Below are 20,311 nucleotides of genomic sequence, written 5' to 3' on the forward strand. Positions count from 1 at the left end.
TAATATGTTTGTTCCCTTGTGGAATTTCATGTGTGATATTGATTGTACAAATGGTAACTTATAAGACTATATGATGAAAAGAATCAATGATAGTGATAAAATAAGAAAGAAATGAAGATGCTAATATAATTGATTGAGTGTACGTGTTTTATGATAATATATATATATGGTTTACATGACATGGTATGTGTATGTGCAATTGGTTATGGTATATGTTATATGATATGGACATAAGAGATCATAGGAACATGAGATAAGATATATGAATGATAAGGACATATATGTATGCATATATTCGTTACATGTAAAAGTATGAGTGGTATGAAATGATAGTAAGAATTGTTTAGGTATGATTATTAGTACCGTTTACCTTATAAGTTTTATGCCTCACTAAGTCTTCGACTTAGCGTGTGATTGTTTCACACGTAGGTTTCGAGAAGAGTAAAGAGTAATGCGGAGCAAGACAGGTCAGTTCTCCTTACCAAATGTCAGATCAGAAAATATATGTACTGGTTATAGAGTGTAGTTGGCATGTAGTCTAAAGATATAAATTGTATGAACTCTGATATATTTTGTAAACATTTTGAATGAGTTAACTATTATCAAAGTTTTTAAATTACTCACTATTTTATACGAATAAATGTTTGAAAAGTCAATGTGACACTTCGGACTCGTATCCGGGTCGGATACGGGTTGGGGGTGTTACAGTAAGTCATACATGCGTGTCATTAATTTATGACACACAAATATATGTCATCTTTATTTATGACGGGGGCTTTAATGACGCTCAATAAACGCCATAAATGAGTGTCATAAATGTGTGTCATAAATACGCGTCATAGATTTATGACACATAGTTGCGCGTCATTTGAAATTCATGTCGGTGGCTTCAACAACAGGAAAATATGTGTCATCCGCACGCATAGATGACGCGCAACGCCCGCCATTAAAGGGATTTTTTCTAGTAGTGAGTATAGTAATGTCATATGCAAAAGATGCCCCATGTTGTCCGCTCCTAGGCATACCTAAATACCAAGCCTTCTTTTGTTCATTCCCTTATAAGAAGAGAAGGTTATATCTGTTCTTGTAAGAGAAGGATATGGTGTTATGGTAAGGTCAAAGTCCTTTGTTTTATTGGCTTTTAATCGTTTTACTTTGTCAAAGATCTATAACTCTGATCACTTACAAAGTTTCTTAACTCAGTTTATATTCAAAGAATTTCAAGTTGTAAATTTGATTTAATGCTCAACATAAATTCATTGAAATATCCTTGAAAAGTAAAATATGAGAGTTCGAAAGCAAGTTACAAAAAAAGGTATATGAGAAGTAAAAAAAATGAAATCAAACAGGATGTTGAAAAATGGAATAAAGCCTCATTAGGATACCCCGTTAGTTGGATTAGGGTCTTAATCTGCACTTGTTTCCCATTTCTCAATTGTTTCACTTCTCATGGCTTCTTTTGAAATACCCTCAAACGCACGAATTTCTCCTTCGGGAGTGTCCTTGCTTTCATCTTTTTTTATGAGACCTCTCTTATTAGTTAATGTAATGAAAAAAGAAAAAAAGTGAAAAATAATAATATGAAATATGCAAGGATGCATGAAGTTTCGAGGCACTGATCCAAAAACGTTTATATTACTGTAAATAATTTTTATTGGGGACAAAAGTGTTATCTCTTAAGAGACAAAAAACATTTTAAAGGTATATTCTTCTAGACCCCGAACAACTTCTGACAGGTTGATTCATCTTCCGCCTTCTTTCTGTCACTGGTTGAATACCCTGTCGAATCATTCCAACTTCGTTGGCTAAACTGTGCAAGTGACGAGCTGTTTGCCCTAAAAAAGTCTCGAATGATTGCATCTTCAGCTTTCACTCTCTGCTAAGCCTGTTCCTAACGAAATTGCCATTGGAGCCCTCCATCGATAGGAACTATCCGAAGCTTGCTTCTTGAATTTATCAACAATAGCCTCCAGTTTTAGCTATCATTTTTTAATCTTGTTCTTGTTGTCTTCGAAGGGACTCCCCAGGTCAGTAACCTTTTTCTCGTCTTGCCCCTACAACTTTCACCATCCTGTTTTGGAAAAGTTAACTTTTAACGTGCTTGGTGGAAACCCATTCCGAGTCTTTTTAGACCATAGCTAGACTTCTGAGCTTTTCATCTCTTGTATTATAACCCCTGTGTCCATTAATGCAGACTATTTACGTTTAACGAACACGTTTTTGGTGGATTAACACCTCTTTTTTCTAATGATGCAAATGATGAAAATTAAAATGAAAGAAAAAAAATGAAAAGAGTTAGGGAGGTAAATCAAAACAATAATGAAAATAAAAAATCCTACCCCACATGATATCTACCCCACATGCTTATTATTCCTACCCGGACATGATCTCTATCCCGTAAGTTGATTTCGAACAAGTCCCAACCGCATAAATTTCTAGTTTACATGCTTTAAACAGAAAATAAAATAGGAAATAATCAAAATAGTCTAGGGTTGGAATTGAGGTTTTGGGGTGAGCTCTAATTCTCCATAGTCTCCCATTTTAGGTTCTAAAAAATGGTACTCGAGTTCTCCTTGCTGGTTCCCCATTGGGTTTGCCAGACCCTTAGTCTTAATCCCATTACAAGCTTGTGTGGACTAAGTTAAACTCGAGAGGAAACATTCCCTTATGACCATACGGAGAATAAATTCCCACGAAAGCATAAGGTATATGAATCCTGAAGGTTACTTGCTAGGCCCATACGGAGAATAAATTCTCACGAGAGTGTCCCTTTAGCCCCTACTTAAAAGGGTTCGAAGCTCGGGTATATAGCCTTAGATGGAAAAAGTTAAATATCTGAAATCATTGAAAAACGTCAGTACAACTATTTATTTGAAAAATAATCAAAGATAAATAATTGGAATCGAATAAATAAATTAAAATTTAAACTTGTAATTTTCGCTCAAAAAACAACCGAAAACTAATTTCGGCCTGACTCACTTACCTTTTCCCAGCAGAGATGCCAAGCTGTCATAACTGTTTTTTGGGTGGAACAATTAAATGTTATTTTAAAAAACGGTTACGACTTTAATTTTGAAAAATTCGAGATTTTGAAATTAAATTAAATAGAATTGAAAAATAATCACCATCTATTGAGTTAATCGATCGACGAAATAGGCCAAGAGTGGTGAATTGGCAATAAAAATTTCGGTGGAAGCTTTTATAGAAAATTGAAAATATTTGCAAAGTGATTTAGAGTGGTTCGAATTTCTCACCAAAGTCTACGTCCACTACCTTAGCTATCCACACTAAGGATTTTCCACAAATTCACTAATTTGTCTTTCTTTTGAGGACAAAGAGTAACCTTACAAATCCCTCAAGAAGTATACCCCAAATTCTTGAGAACACTCTCTCCCAAAAAAGAATAATACAAATTTTGCAAACTTACAAGAAAATCCTCACAATGCAAGATGTTTGCACAATTCTAGAATAAAGAAAGAACACTCAAGAATAATACAATTGAGCACAATAAGTGTTCTTGAAAGAAAAAATGAATATTGAATGAAATAGGCTTGAAAATGCTCAAACTTGAGGTTTGATGCTTTCTCTTTGATTCACTCTTGATTCTTGATAATTGTTGGTCAATGGCTTCTAAGCTTATTTACATACTCCTTGGATCATTTCTGAATGTTGGGGATCATTAGTGGAGTCAATAGAAACGTTAGTGTGTGAAAATAATTAATAAAACAGTTGAGAGTGTATGGTGCATCGATGCATAGGCTTTGTGCATTGGTACACTATGTGTAAAATTCAAATATTTCGATCGTTGAAAGACTTAGTGCATTGGTACACTAGGGTGTGCATCGGTGCACAAATTTGCTTCGATGTTTCAAAATAGCCTGGAGTGCATCGATACATGGTTTGTGCATCGGTACATAAAACCAATTCGATGTTTCATAAAATCCAGAGTGCATTGATGCATGGCTGTGTATCGGTGCATAAATTGTATTCGAAATGGTGTGCATCGATGCATCAAAGGAGTGCATCGTACATCCCTTCATAAAATTGATTTTTTTGGCTCGTTCTTGGTTCGAAATACTTTGTGAAAATTGTTTCAAAAATATTTTAAGTATAAACCATAATTTTACACTTTAGTAAGGATTGAAATTGAACTTTGAAAAACTTGGAGTAATATTTTGATATTCGAATAATTGTATCGAATATACTTAGAAAATCATTTGTAAAATCTTAAAATTCTTTTATCTTAATTTGTTATATCAAAACATCAAAATGTTTTCAACAATCTCCCCCTTTTTGATATAACAAAACATTTAAGTAATTTTAAGAATTTTCAAGAAAATCATTTTGAAAATCAATTTTGAAAAATTTTACTCCCCCTTACTATAACACATCTTCTCCCCTTTCTGTTAAATCAAAAAGACTTTATAAAACGTTTTAAAAAAGATTTTTGAAAAACATAGCCAATTGAGACTTAGGAATTTAAAGTTTAGGTTGCTAAGATAAAAGAGCAAGAGAAAGGTTAGCCATTAGTTTTCATAATTCAATATTCATAAACAAATGTGAAATGGAAAGATTGTTCATAATGCAACTAATGCATAAATAAATATTAGGAGCAAAACTAAAATTCAAACAGACCAAATATATGTAATAATAAGTTCAAACATCCAATCATCCAACAAATTCAAACATCCAAAATAAAAACAATCCATGAACATCAAAATGGTTCATAATTCAAAGTTTTGAGTTTGGGGTTCAATTCAAGCAAACTAAGGCAATGTAGGTCTAGTCGTCCATAGGAGGATCGGGAGGAGGAGGATAATGTGCTCATACTTTAAGTGTGAGAGGATCCATACGTTCACGTATCTCCCTTTAAAATTTAGTCAGCTGAGACTCCATGAAAGCAAACCTTAGATCAAATGACTCCATAAATGTTCAAAAATATGGAGGCAATTATTCCTCATGTTGTGTCGGTTCCGGTGTTGGAGAATCATCATCGGGTATTTCCTCGTCAATATCTTCCATAAGCTGTTGAAGCTCTGGATCGTCATCAGCTTCCAGTACCGGAGGAGGTGGAGCTCGTGAAGAGCTAGTTCCTGGAGTTTGCTCAATGGGACGATAAACCCATTGGCCAGTTTCCTTATCTTGTTTCCATCCCACTTTTTGTGTGGAAATGAAATTGATTTGGTTTTGGAGAGGGATTGGAATATCAAGATTGACCATAAGATCAAGTTTGATAAACAAGTTACTGAGAAGACATCCGTAAACTAAAGTTTATATATTCTTAGAAGGGACATTGTTTACGGTATCTATTAACTCACTAAAGATAATCTGTGGCAGATTAATCTTCTTATTATGTTGGATACAATGTATCCACCATATATCTATTTTCCTAAGGGTGGAGTACCTACCTCCGGATAGTCGAAACCACCAAGAGATCAACAAATGTAGAAATCGATCGTGATGAGATGGTAAGGTACTAACGCTATCCTTAGACTTATAGGGTGATACCACAGTCTCCTTTTCATTATATAAACCTACGTTATTGAGTCCAAAATGGGTAGCGAATGTGTCGGAGTCAATAAAAATGAATTGACCTAAAAGAAATGACCGAATTCCTATGGTTTCGGTTCGGCGATCGTTTTGGACACATACCGCATTGGAATAGAAGATGCGGACTAATTGTTGATAAACAATAGGTTTGAGTTTAAAGAGGTTATCAAACTTCCAGGATTTAAGAGTATGAAGATATTGAAAATTCATATCTTCCATAGCTTGGATCGAAGGGATACGCTCTTCCCAATTTTTATGACTCAAAACAGGTATGGTACCTATGGTAGAGATCTTGTCTACGACCAGGTACATTGAAACATGAGCTCAGAATGGTTATATTTGGGTCATTTGGATTTGGATTTGGATTAGGTGGATGAATTGGAGGTTGGTTTTGGCTTGATCGACTAGACAATGTCCTAGGTTGTTTGGGATTAGACATGGTTTAAGAATTGGAAAGGAATAAGTAACCTGTAAATTTGAGAACATGTATGCAATATAATCAATCCCAAAACTCAATTGAGTCCACAATATTTCAAGATTCTCTAAACCGCATCCTAATGGACAAAGTTTTGAAAACTATTTGACAAATAATGTTTAAAGATCATAATACATAAAGTTTTCATGAAAACAACATAATTAAATCAAAAACATTAATTAAAACAATAAATTTTGAAATCAAATATTTTTAATATCGAAATTCAAAGAAGGTTTGAAAAATTATGTATTTTTGATTAAATTGGTTGTAAAATCTAGTTTAGAATCATCATATAATCAATTCCCGATGTAATGTTCATCTTAGAACTAATCAAAACTAATAAGTTAAAAAATCAATAAAATAGAGGTTTTTGAGATAATACCTTGAAAATTTGGATTTAAGTGAGAATGTGATGATGGGTTGCACGATTTAATGATAGAAGCAGGATTAGGAGTTGAAGAGCAATTGGATTCTGACTTTATAACGTTGATTTTGAGGCAATTTTGAGATTAGGGTGAAAGAGGGTCGAACGGCGTGAGTTTAGAGGTTTTGGGGCTTTGAAGGAATGAAGAAAATAAAAAATTTAAACCCAAAAACCGACTGGTGTATCGATGTACAACAGAGTGCATCGATGCACATTCAAGGCATGCATCGGTGCAGCTTCATGGTGAATCGATGCACATTCAAGGAATGTATCGATGCACTAGGTAATGTATCGATGCATTATGCACAAAAACGTCAAAACTTCATTTTAAACACTCAAAATGCTAAATTATTTAGATCTAGTGGTATTGGAAACACATATATTGAAAATTAACTATATTCAATCAATCAAATCAAATCCTTAAACTACATTTGAACATATAATCAATTTTCACTAAGAATCATAAACTCCCCCTAACTAATGGCAAAGAATGCAATCAAAAGTGTTATTATTATAAGTATTTTCCAAAACTAATTAAAAGTGCTAAACTTATTCTAAACACTAAGTCCAGGTAGGTTGGTCAAACCTAGTTCTCTCCTAAGTGTCCAAAATCTTTCTTTATCTAAAGATTTTGTAAAGATATCCGCTAATTGGTGCAAAGTATCAACGTATTCTAGAACTACATCTTCTTTAGCGACATGATCTCTAATGAAATGGTGTCTAATTTCAATGTGCTTAGTTCTAGAGTGTTGGATGAGATTTTTAGTGAGAAAAATAGCACTAGTATTGTCACACTTGATAGGTATGGTACCTACTTCAATTCCATAATCAAAAAGTTGTTGTTTCATCCATAAAACTTGTGCACAACAACTACCCGCTGAAATGTATTCTGCTTCAGTGGTAGATAATGCAACACAATTTTGTTTCTTTGAAAACCAAGAAATTAGCATATTTCCTAGGAATTGGCAAGTACCAGAGGTAATTTTCCTATCTATTTTTGCATCCTCCATAATCCGCATCTGAGAAGGCATGCAAGCTAAAGCTAGAGTCTCTAGGATACCAAAGTCCTAAACTAGGAGTGTCCTTAAGGTATCTAAAGATCCTCTTAACAGCTAGTAAATGTGACTCCTTAGGATGTGATTGAAATCTAGCATATAAACAAACACTAAACATAATGCCCTGCCTACTTGTGGTTAGATAGAGCAAAGAGTCAATCATTGACCTATACAATTTAATATCCACATATTACCTCTTCATCTTTGTCAAGCTTTGTTGATGAGTTCATTGGAGTGGTATGAGGTTTCCCATTTTTCAGTCCAAACTTCTTGAGCATATCCTTGATGTAATTTACTTGATTGATAAAGATGCCATCTTTTCTTTGCTTGATTTGGAGTCCCAAGAAAAATTAGAGATCCCCGTCATGTTCATCTCGAATTCACTCTGCATTAGCTTAGAAATTTTTTGACAAAGAGCATTATTAGTAGAACCAAATATTATATCATCTACATAAATTTGAACTACTAATAAATCTTTACCTTTACGCTTTAAAAACAATGTAGTGTTAACCTTCCCTTTTGAAAAACCTTTTTCAATTAAAAAATTTGACAATCTTTCATACCAAGCTCTAGGAGCTTGTTTTAAACCATAAAGTACTTTTTCAATTTAAAAACATGATCTGGAAATTTTGAATCTTCAAAACCTGGAGGTTGTTCCACATACACTTCTTCTTTTATAAAACCATTTAAAAATGCACTTTTAACATCCATTTGATATAATTTAAATTCATGAAAAAATGCAAATGCTAATAACATTCTAATTGCCTTCATCCTAGCTACGAGAGCATATGTTTCATTATAGTCTATGCCTTCTTCTTGAGTATAGCCTTGAGCAACAAGTCTAACCTTGTTTCTCACTATATTACCACTTTCATCAGGCTTATTCCTAAATACCCATCTAGTACCTACAGTAGATTTATTGCTAGGCCTTTCAACTAATGTCCATACTCTACTTCTCTCAAATTGATTTAACTCTTCTTGCATAGCCGTAATCCAATTTTCATCGTTTAATGCTTTTTTAATATTCTTAGGCTCTATGCATGAAATAAATTTAACATAATTACATATATTTCTAAGAGAAGATCGAGTTGTTACCCTTTTGGATGGATCACCTATTATTTCACCATCCTTGACATAGTTGTATTCCCTTAGGTAAGAGACTTCTCTTTCTTCAATGGTTGGATTCTCAAGAGGATCTTGAGTTTCCTCATCTTTCGTTTCTTCTTTTGATGATGGTTCTCTAACGTCATGTCTAACGTAATTTGTGTTTATAATACCTACATCATCATTCACACGAGAATCCTTCCTTGGAAGGGGATTATCATAAAAAAATAACATGTATAGACTCTTTTACAACTAAAGTTCTTTTATTAAATACTCGATAAGCTTTAGAGTTTAAGGAATAACCCAGAAAAATTTCATCATCACTTTTAGCATCAAATTTGCCAAAAATAGCTAATGTTAGGCTTTTTATTTTTAAAAAGTTCATATGAGTTTTCTTTAAAATAGGCCTAATCATTACTCGATTAATAACATAACAAGCGGTATTTGAGGCTTCCGCCCAAAAATATTTTGGCAAATTGTTTCCACAAAGCATGGTTCTAGCCATTTCTTCTAAATTTTGATTTTTCCTTTCAACAACTCCATTTTGTTGAGGAGTTCTAGGTGTTGAAAAATTATAGCTAATACCATTAGAATTACAAAATTCAGTAAATCCAAGATTTTCAAATTCAGTTCCATGACCACTCATAATAGTAGTTATAAAGTAACCTTTTTCATTTTGGATTACTTTTGAAAACGTGATGAATTTTTCTGATGCTTCATCTTTAGTACTTAAAAATAGAACCCAAGTATATCTAGTATAGTCATCTACCAAGACAAATGCATATTGTTTTCCACCCAATCTAGTTGTTCTAGATGGCCCAAAAAGATCTAAATGGATCAATTGTAATACTCTACTAGTGGATATGTCATTAATGGATTTAAAAGAAATTCGCTTTTGTTTTCCTTTAGCACAAGCATCACAGATTTTATCATTATCAAATTTTTAGTTTAGGAAACCCTCGAACTAAATCTCCTTGAATTAGTCATTGTAAAACACTCATGCTAGCATGTCCTAGTCTTCTATGCCATAACCAACTATCATGCTCATCCTTAGCAACTAGGCATACATTAGTCATATCTATAGAATCTAAATGCACCATGTATATGTTTCTTATTCTATGACCAACAAGCATAATCCGATTAGATGCAATGTCAATGACTTTACAACCATTAGTTTCAAACATGACATTGAATCCCTTATCACATAATTGACTAATACTCAATAGATTATGCTTTAATCCATTCACATATAAAACATTCTTAATTTTTATGGAAGAGGTATTACCTATTGTATCTATACCTTCAATGTGACCTTTTGAATTATCACCAAAAGTCACCTCTCCTCAATTTTTGGCGTTAAGCTCTATGAATCGACTCTTATCTCCTGTCATATGTCTCGAGCATCCACTATCAAGGTACCATGAATTTGAATTTCTTTCCCATGCCTTGTAGCAATGCTCCTTTTCCTATAAACATAGATTAATTTTTTAATTTTGGTATCCAAATTCTTTTGGGTCCATATTCATTAGTTTCCAAAATTATAGTCCCCTTAGGTATCCATTTGTGTAGGATATCCTTATCTTTAGTAGTAATGATTTCTTTAGGAACCCATATACTTCTAATGATTTTTCCATTAGAGGTTCTTCGGGGGCCTCTATGATTGTAGTTTTTAAAACTTTTTCTAACAAAGTTGGATTTTGAATTTTCTCTATTTTCAAAATGTTTTTTTTCCAATTTTATCAAAAGAAGCTTTAAGATCATCAATTTTCTTTTGATGATCATCATTGACCTTTGAAAGTAAATTTTGCAAATAAGAATTTTTCTTTTCAAACTCTTCTAGTTTGATTTGCAAATCTTTGATTTTACTTTCAAGATCATTGTTGGTCTTGGATATGAGATTATTTTCATTTTTCAATTTTGAAATATCATTTTTATATTTTAGAAATAATTTCTTATAATCAGAAGCCAACCCAGTATATTCCTCTAATATCTCATCAAACGAATAATCTTCAAAATTAAATGAGCTAGAGGTTACCTGAGAATCCTCCCCGAATGCCATCAAGAACAAGTTTGCTACTTCTTGTTCCTCTTCATCGAAACCTTCTTCATCACTCCATATAGCCACGTGAGCTTTGTGTTTATTCTTTGATTGGCCTTTTTCTTCAATTGTGGGCAATCATATTTGACATGCCCTGGCTTTTTGCATCATAAATGATCGGGTCCTTCTCTTTTGGTTCATTCATGAAGCCTTTATTTCGTTTGAATTTTCTTCTTTAGTTTGGCCTCATCATTTTTCTGAACTGTTTGGCAAACAATGTCATTTCCTCGCCATCGTCATCTTCATCTGAATCACTCTCATCTTTTGTTATTTGAGAGCAATTCCAACGTTTTTATTCTTCTCCGTCTCCTTCTTTGGTTTGTATCTTTTCTGAAGATCTTCCTCTTCTTTAAGCATCATTTCATGCGTGAGGAGAGAACCAATAAGCTCATCGAGGGTTAAAGATTTTAAATTTTTAGCCTCGATGATCGCCGTCTTCTTTGATTGCCAAGCTTTTGGAAGAGAGTAAACTAACTTCCTCACAAGCTTGTCATTTGGAATGATTTCTCCATATGATTTGAGACCATTGACAATTGTGGAGAATCTATCCATCATAGCTTTGATATCTTCATCGGTTTCATCCTAAAATTTTTATAGCTATGAGTTAGAAGACTAAATTTAGATTCTTTTACCTCTTTTGTGCCTTCATGAGTGACTTGTAGTTTGACCCATATCTCCTTGGCGGTTGTATAAGATGAAACTCTCTCGTATTCATCTGGTCCAAGAGCACAAAAGATAATATGGATGGCTTTGGAGTTGAGCTGGAACATTCTTGTCTTTCCTTCACTCCACAATCTTGAATGAGTGGAAGGCTTGATGTATCCGTCTTCTATAATATTCCATGCTCCCGTGTCACATGCTTTAATGAAATACATCATCATATTCTTCCAATAAGCATAATTAGCTCTATTGAAGAAAGGAGGCTTGTTGACGGGCAATAAATCAAGACCGAAATCGGAGTTTGAAGTGAGGCCATTGATGACTTGATTATCGATGTAACTCTTCCTGAATCGACTCAAGAGGTGATTAAACCTTCAAATGAGTGAGTCTCTGATACCAATTGTTGAGTTAATCGATCGACGGAATAGGCTAAGTGGGGGGTGAATTGGCAATAAAAATTTCGGTAGAAGCTTTTACAGAAAATTGAAAATATTTGCACAGCGAGTTAGAGAGGTTCGAATTTCTCAACCAAATTCTACGTCCACTACCTTAGCTATCCACACTAAGGATTTTCCACAAATTCACTAGTTTGTCTTTCTTTTGAGGACAAAGAGTTATACCCCAAATTCTTGAGAACACTCTCTCCCAAAGAGAACAATACAAATTTTGCAAACTTACAAGAAAATCCTCACAAGGCAAGATGTTTGCACAATTCTAGAACAAAAAAAGAACACTCAAGAATAATACAATTGAGCACAATAAGTGTTCTTGAAAGCAAAAATGAATATTGAATGAAATAGGCTTGAAAATGTTCAAACTTGAGGTTTGATGCTTTCTCTTTGATTCTCTCTTGATTCTTGATAATAGTTGTTGATCAATGGCTTCTAAGCTTGTTTAAATACTTTTTGGACCATTTCTGAACGTTGGGGATCATTAGTGGAGTCAATAGAGCCGTTAGTGTGTGAAAACAATTAATAAAATAGTTGAGAGCGTATGGTGCATCGATGCATAGGTTTTGTGCATCGGTACACTATGTGTAAAATTCAAATATTTCGACCATCGAAAGACTTAGTGCATCGGTACACTAGGGTGTGTATCGGTGCACAAATTTGCTTCGATGTTTCAAAATAGTCTAGAGTGCATCGATGCATGGTGTGTGCATCGGTACATAAAACCAATTCGATGTTTCATAAAATTTAGAGTGCATCGATGCATGGTTGTGCATCGGTGCATAAATTGTATTCGAAATGGGTGTGCATCGGTGCATAAATTGTATTCGAAATAGGTGTGTATCGATGAAATGGCTCGTTCTTGGTTCGAAATACTTTGTGAAAATTGTTTCAAAAATATTTTAAGTATAAACCACAATTTTACACTTTAGTAAGGATTGAAATTGAACTTTGAAAAACTTGGAGTAATAATATTCTAATAATTGTATCAAATATACTTAGAAAATCATTTGTAAAATCTTAAAATTCTTTTATCTTAATTTTTTATATCGAAACATCAAAATATTTTCAACACCATCGACCTTTGGGTTAGGTAAGCTGAATACCTAAAAACGTCTTTTAAAAACAATTTTAAGAAAAAATATTTTTAAGATGAAAAACTGGTATGCGTTTACAAAGATTCGATTAAAAAGGGTTCGGGAGTCGGTTACAGTCAAGGAAGGATTAGCACCCTTGAACTGCCCTTTAGCACCATTTAATTTGTTGGTTGTCTTAATTGCAAAAATTTAAATTTAAATTGAAATTTAAAAATTCAATTCGAATTACTTACCTTTTATAAATTGAAATTACTACTGAAAAAAATCAAACAAAATATTAGATGGTAAAATAAAATATTGAATGCTAAACAAAAAGAAAAAAAATTAGAAGATTAAATTAAAAATAAAAACTTTTAAGATAAAAATAAAAAATATAAAAAAAAATGTCACAAGAGAAATAAATAAAAATTAGGGAAAATATTAAAATAAACAATAAATAAGAAAATATTAATGTCTAAAAGAAATAAAATATATATATAAAAAAGAAATAATGTCAATAATAATTTTATTTCTTAAAACGAAGAAAGTGTTTAAAAATCACACAATAATTAAACAAAATACCAAACACACAAATCATTAATTAAAATGAAATTATTTCAAAATTAAGAGACCGAAATAAAAGAAAATAAAATTATATTAGTAACCAAAATAAAACATGTATAAATTCCTAGCAATATTCAAATAAAACATAAATTAGGTACTAAAATATAAACATAATAAAGTTCGAAATCCAAATTAAAATATTGAAAAATTAAATTTAGTGACTAAAATGTAAAAGTTACAAATTATAGGAACTGCGGACGAGGTTTACCCATTTTCAAAATTACGCAAAGGTTCTTCCCCAAAACGACCTAGTTTTGGGGAGGGTATTTATATCCCATAACATGCCTAATTGCCTTCCCTATCTCTCATTTTTCATTTTTTCTTCTCTTTTTAAGAGAGAGAAGCTTTGACTTCTCTCTAAATCCCTCACCGGAGGAAAACTGGCCAACAGCTGGCCATCGTACGCCGCCACCGGGTCACTATTCCGACCACCACTGGTCACTATTCACGGTGGCCGAAAAATATAAAAATACATCAAATCGAAGCTCTCACCACCCTAAAGTCGAATCCGACGACCTTTCTTTCTAAAACCCCTAGATCGATGTAGATCTAAATTTTTACCTTCGATGTTTCGACTTCTCTGACGATGTTTGAGGCCTCCGACGGTCGTGGTAAGTCTCTCGTTCTCTTCTCTCTATTTTTTGCTGTTGTTTTTTATGCTTGCTCATCTCTTCCTTTAAGTCTGAATCCTCATTCTTTTATAATAGTTGTTACATGTGATGATCTCTTTGGAGTAGGCAAAATCCCAGATTTATGGGATTTAAAATGTTTTTTTCGTCTCCTTTTGACTTTGGTGATATTCAGATGCTGGAGATGTAAGTGATGACGATGGCGGCTTCCAGAAGTCTTGACGGTGCTGGAACGTTCGAACTGATTTTTTTTAAATCCCGGACAAAATGAGTGTCTACACTATGTTTTATCTGTGTTTGATTAAGAGAGAAAGGAGAAAAGAAAAGGAGAAAGCGACAATGGAAGAGTGGGAATTCTAGTATTAGCCACAAACGGATGAAAACGTGATCGGATTTGGAGGAGATGGTAAGGACTATAAGGGTGTTTTACGTGGAGGAACAGAGATTGATGTAAAACGCATTTCACATGAAAACGTCGGAATGAGAGAGTTCTTGGCTGAGATTTCGAGCCTCAGTCGGTTAAAACACCGGCATCTTGTCTATTTGAAAGGTTGGAGTAAGAAAGAACAAGGGACATTCATGTCAATATATGATTATATGGAAAATGAGAGCTTTGTGATGACAGTATTAAAATTTTCAAGGATGTTGCCTCGCTAATATTGTATTTTCTTTTCTCCTTTTTTTTCATTTTTTAGTTTTTTTTAAATTAAAAAAATATTTAATATGATGAAATCTAGAATTTAGAAATAAAAATAATAAAATATATTTTATATCTATTGTTCTAAAATAAAGATGAACAGATAGATATTAAATAATTCAATTATTAAGAAAATATTACATAAATTTAACATGTGAGTTTTGTAAATATAAAACAATAAAGTTTATAAGAAATTTTATAACATAAAAAATTATTTAAATTTATAATGAGAATATAATATTATTGTATATTGGATATCAATTAAACTAAAAAAATACATAAAAAATATTGTTCTAAGAAAGAGCATACAAAAATGTCTTTAAAATAAAAAATATATATTTAGTAGTATTTAAAGCCTCAAATTCAGGGACGAGAGGAACTAGTGTAGCCCTGAATTTTTTACATTAATTGTGACCCTTAATCTAAAAAAACTAATAATCTTTGACCAACAAAATCAAATTTATATTGACTGTAACGATGCTTACATGAAAATACAAAACTTACACAATAATCCAAAATGTTGATGTGATAGTTCACAATAAACGATGATTTGATAGATGAGCTTAATTAATTTTTGTTAAGTTCGATGAACTAATTAACTTTTTAGAAAATTTGAGAACTTATTTATTTTTTTAGAAAAATTAAGAAATTACTTAAATTAAAATATAAAATATAAACAATTATTAAAATATTCAATACATTTAATATTAAAATACTAAAAAACTAAATTATTTAAAAATAATAATTTAAGGATCACACTGAAGTATAAAAAAGTTTAGAGGTCATATTGATTTGGTACAAAAAATTGTAAGTTTCAAGGACCACTAAGTCAAAAATTGTTGTTAGAATGATTTGAACCCATGAAAGTTAAATTAAAAACCAAGATTTCGTGTTTTCTCATTTTTTAAATTTTCAAAACAATTTTAATGATAATACTAAAAACATGATTTTTTATGTTTTTCATATTTTCTAGAAATCATTCTAAAATATTATGCTATATTTTATAAGAGAATGAAAATAAATATAACTTATATTTTTTAGAATCAAACGGACCTTAAGGTCTTGCATAGGGACATCAAGGCCAGCAATGAATAGCTTGATAAGTATATGAATGGAAGGTTAGGGGATTTCGGGTTAGCCCGGATGGACGGGCAAGGTCAAGTTGCTAACACGACGCTTGTGGTTGGAACTGTAGGTTACTTGGCCCCCGAGGCATTATAGGCACGAACATCGACGCAAACCGATGTATTCAGTTTTGGGATCTTAATCTTGGAGGTCATGTGTGGGAGGAGACCTTTAGAAGAAGGGAAGCCAGCTTTGGTGGAATGGGTATGGCGGCTGATGATGCAACACGAATTACTCGCTGCGGTCGATGTACGATTGAGAAGTAACAGAGGATTCGACAAGGAAGAGGTGGAGAAGGTGCTGCATTTATAGGTTTGTTGTGCTCATATTCTAGTCCAGATTCCAGACCAACAATCAGACAAGTAGTTAAAGTCTTGGAAGGGAAGAATGAGCCTTTCGAACTAGAAACACTCCTCACAAATCGACAATATTCGACAGTTACATTCGTGTTCCATGTCGCTGTCCTGGGTTAACAGCAGTGTGGAAGGTAGATAAATCGTGCATCATGGCTAAAATGAGAGCCACCTTTCGCAGTTTGCTTTGCAAAACCAAATTTGCTGTTATTTCTTATATCGTAGTAATAAGAGAGTTTTAATGTAGAATTTCAATAAGTATAAGCCTAACCCCTTGCACAAACCAATGCTTCCAGAATGACCCCATTGTTCCCACTTCCCAAACATACAAAGCTATATAAGAGAAAGGGAAGTACACGAGAAGAGGCAGTGAACTTATTTTCTTCTTTAATTATTGCAGCAGTACTGCTACGGTATAGAAAATACACTGTTGTATAACATTTTACAATTGTAGAAGGATTATTCAAAAAAAACGCTAAACTTTTTCGTTAGGCAACCTTTACTCAGTTGGTACTTGGTAGAGCGGAGGACTGTAGTGAGTGCACCTCAAAGTAATCCTTAGGCCGCTGGTTCGAATCCGGCAGGTCGGAATTTTTTCAATCTAGAAACAGAAACAATGGACTAACAGATTGATAGTATGTTTATTTTTATTGTTGTTGTCATTAATTTTCCTTGTGGATGCATATCAACTTGATCCAATGAAGAAAGTGAAAACAATTATATGAGCAATCACATGGGCATTATTTAATAAATGTTGACACATTATCCAACTAAATACACCAAGTTGGCTGTTGAACAAACAAACAAAATATGCACCAAGTTGGCTGTTTTTCATCTTTTACTATTTACGTAAACTTTTTTACGTTGGAGATTTTTAATCGTTCTCATTAACAATATCGTCTCCAAATTCGAATCATAATCTATGATTCCAATAGGCATTATAACTCTAAAGTCATCCTAATTAACCACAGGTTCATGGTGTAAATTTGCAAATGAAAACCCTAATGTTGTTCATAATAGTCGTGGATCCTGTCGTTTCTTCCAAGAAAAAGCAAGAGCAAAGGACGAAAGAAACAAAGACTTTGATTGTAATGTCTCCACTTTTTTGAACAACAGCAACAACAACAAGAAGAAGGACGATACACACTAAAGCTTTTCATTTTTTCAAAGAGATTTTTGGACTTGCTATGCTCACCTAACTTCAATAGTTTCTCAGAAGCTGATTAACATAGCTTGGAAGCATCGATGAACTCGATTGCAATCCTTTTAAGATTATTTATTGCATAATCCAATCACATCTTAACAAGATATTCGATAATTTCATCATTATTTTTATACGATTGGTAAAAGAATCCATCATTTAATTATTTATTGAAGCTTTGTCTAACTATCTCAATTAATTTCCACTAATTGCATCCTCTCAACAGTCAACACCACTATGTGATTGATATACATACATAGATAAATCTATTTTTAGAATAATTTCCATTTCAATGTAAATTAGCTTAATTTCGTGGGTTTAATGGAATGTAATTTGTGGCTGATAATAGCATCCTATTTCTTCTGGGAATTTCTCTCTTCACCTTTAAACCTAGTTTCCATTTTTTTTTAAAACGACAAAATGGATAAGGATAATGTTGTTGAGGGACACGGCACGTGCACAAGAACACAGAGACAGCTGTCAACATCGTCCTATCCGGTCCAGCCAAATTTTCCACCAAGTTTTGCAATCCCACTCGTTTACTGGTTTACACGTCAGACATACATACTACGATTATTAATTAAAAATAACTAAAAATGGTATATATTGTTTATACGAAAAAACAATTTTAAAAACGTTGGAAACAATACATAATAAGAAAGTATGGCGTTGGCTAAATTAATTAATGGTAATTTTTTATTTTTAACCCATGTAACATTTAAATACATCAATATAGTCCTTATCTGTTACTTGTTTAAATGGAGTATAATTCTATGTTATGAGACTAAATTTATAAAATTTTAAGATGATGAAAATAGATTGTTAATAAAAATTATCTAATATATAAAAATTTAAAATTTTAGGGGTAATTAATCTCACTCACTTATATCCATAATTAAATATAACAAAAATTATTCAAGGTGACACTTGTTAGACAAAATGTTAATCCGAAACTTAAAATAATAATAATAAACACATATTTATTATATAATCTAAAAGCAAAAATAAATAAAGAATTAAAATAGAGGAATGAGATTGGTTACTCATATGGAGACATGAAATCGAGGATGAGCGGAGTCAGATAAATGAGGAGAAAGTTTAGTTGGCATGTATGAACAGTTTCCTTAAGACAAATTTGTCCTCTCCTCGGTGCTTTGAGTAACGTTGGACGTCGGTCTCCCAGGATACAACAACAAATGATCACAACAGTAAGCACAATTGTGGTGATCAGTCAAACACAATCTTACCTTTCTCTATCACCAGAAAGAAAAATTTGGATGGAAGTTTTTAAGTGTTTTCCTATTCCAACATTTTAACCTTGCATGATGTAACTTGTGTCTCTAAGATTTGTGCCTTAACTATCCTATATATAGAGGAGAGAAATGATTGAAAGGTTAGACATTTCGATGAATGGTTAAGACCTTTTAGTGAAGAAATTTCTTGAATAAGTATAATTGAATAGATGCGACTTTAAACTAAAAAAATAAGTCTATTCATCAAATGACATGACTTTATAATAAAGTCCATTCACCAAGTGACGTGACTATATAAATAGCATCAATTTTATTCAATTATTATTATTTTCCAACAATCCCCACATGAATGAAATTGATGATTTCAAACACTGACTCGATATGGTGATAGATTTTACTTTGATATTTGCATAGGGTAGGTAGGGCCCCCCTTTAAACCTTCCCTTGTGAAAATATGTTTACGTTATGTCCATATCGTCGGGACATCTCCTTGTTCTACAAGTGCTTAGAGAACATGCCCCAATAGTCCCTTGAAGCGGCTTCACTTCACTCACATAGGTAATTTATGTAGTTCGTCTCATCGAAACACATTGTGGTCATTAAAATCTTAACCTATTTCATATTTGAGTCATTGTTTTCATCATAGGAATAGACTTGGGATAAAATCCCCACAGTGACAACACAAGGTCTATGCAGTAGGTTGTCCCATTGAACTTAGATCTTAGGACTCCAGTCAACTAAGTTGGGTTTTCCTTCACATAAAGCCTTAAAAATTCATGGGCTTCATTCACATCGAATTAATTCTGTTAGACAACAAGAATGAAATCCAAAATAGAATCATACGTACAATTTCTGTTTACAAACAAATCACAATTTCGTTGCAGTACCTTATTTATCACAACAAGTAATTTCTGTTTAAATGGCGGGAATTTAGTAAAACTAAACCCCGAACAGAAATTCACAATCAACACCATTTTGTTGAAACTAGTAAACTCTAGGTTTTAATAAAATTAAAACTCTAAACAAAAATACAAAGACTAACAATTACGTGTATAGCATTAATTTTGCCTTTCTATAGCACTAAAGTTTCACTTTTTCATTTTCTAATTTGCAGATTGAAAATTTATTCTTTGTTGATTTCAAAGGTAGGTAATGTAGTTCATTGCTTCGATAACAATGAGATCAAATGTCTCGATAAGACTGACAATAATTAAGTGGTCTATAATTTATTATACCATGCAAACTAAACTTTCCAAATGAGTAATAAAAATATTTGAGGGTACCTGCACCAATTCAATCCATTCCATTACATGCACCAAAGCACCATGTGAAGATTTGACCAAGAAAAACATAAAATTAAACAGTCCTCGCTAATTTTGAATTGCAAATTGAAAAAAAAATCATCACAGACCACACTTCCCCATTGGTCGTTCGTTATCCATGGTATGTTTGACTTACATTAAAATGTAAGTATGTTTCGGATTAAAGAATAAATCATTTGTCTTAAGATTGTTAGACAAAATGGTTAATCCAAACAT

At 32.7% G+C, this 20,311-nt stretch overlaps 1 pseudogene; it reads left to right on the plus strand.

Moving 5' to 3' along the window:
- Positions 1–16,461, plus strand: part of LOC120126885 — a 34,641-nt pseudogene extending 18,180 nt beyond the window's left edge.
- Positions 16,462–20,311: the final 3,850 nt, after the last annotated feature.

This window comes from Hibiscus syriacus, unplaced genomic scaffold (assembly GCF_006381635.1).
Source record: "Hibiscus syriacus cultivar Baekdansim isolate YM2019G1 unplaced genomic scaffold, ASM638163v2 tig00001478_pilon, whole genome shotgun sequence".
NCBI classification, from domain to species: domain Eukaryota; kingdom Viridiplantae; phylum Streptophyta; class Magnoliopsida; order Malvales; family Malvaceae; genus Hibiscus; species Hibiscus syriacus.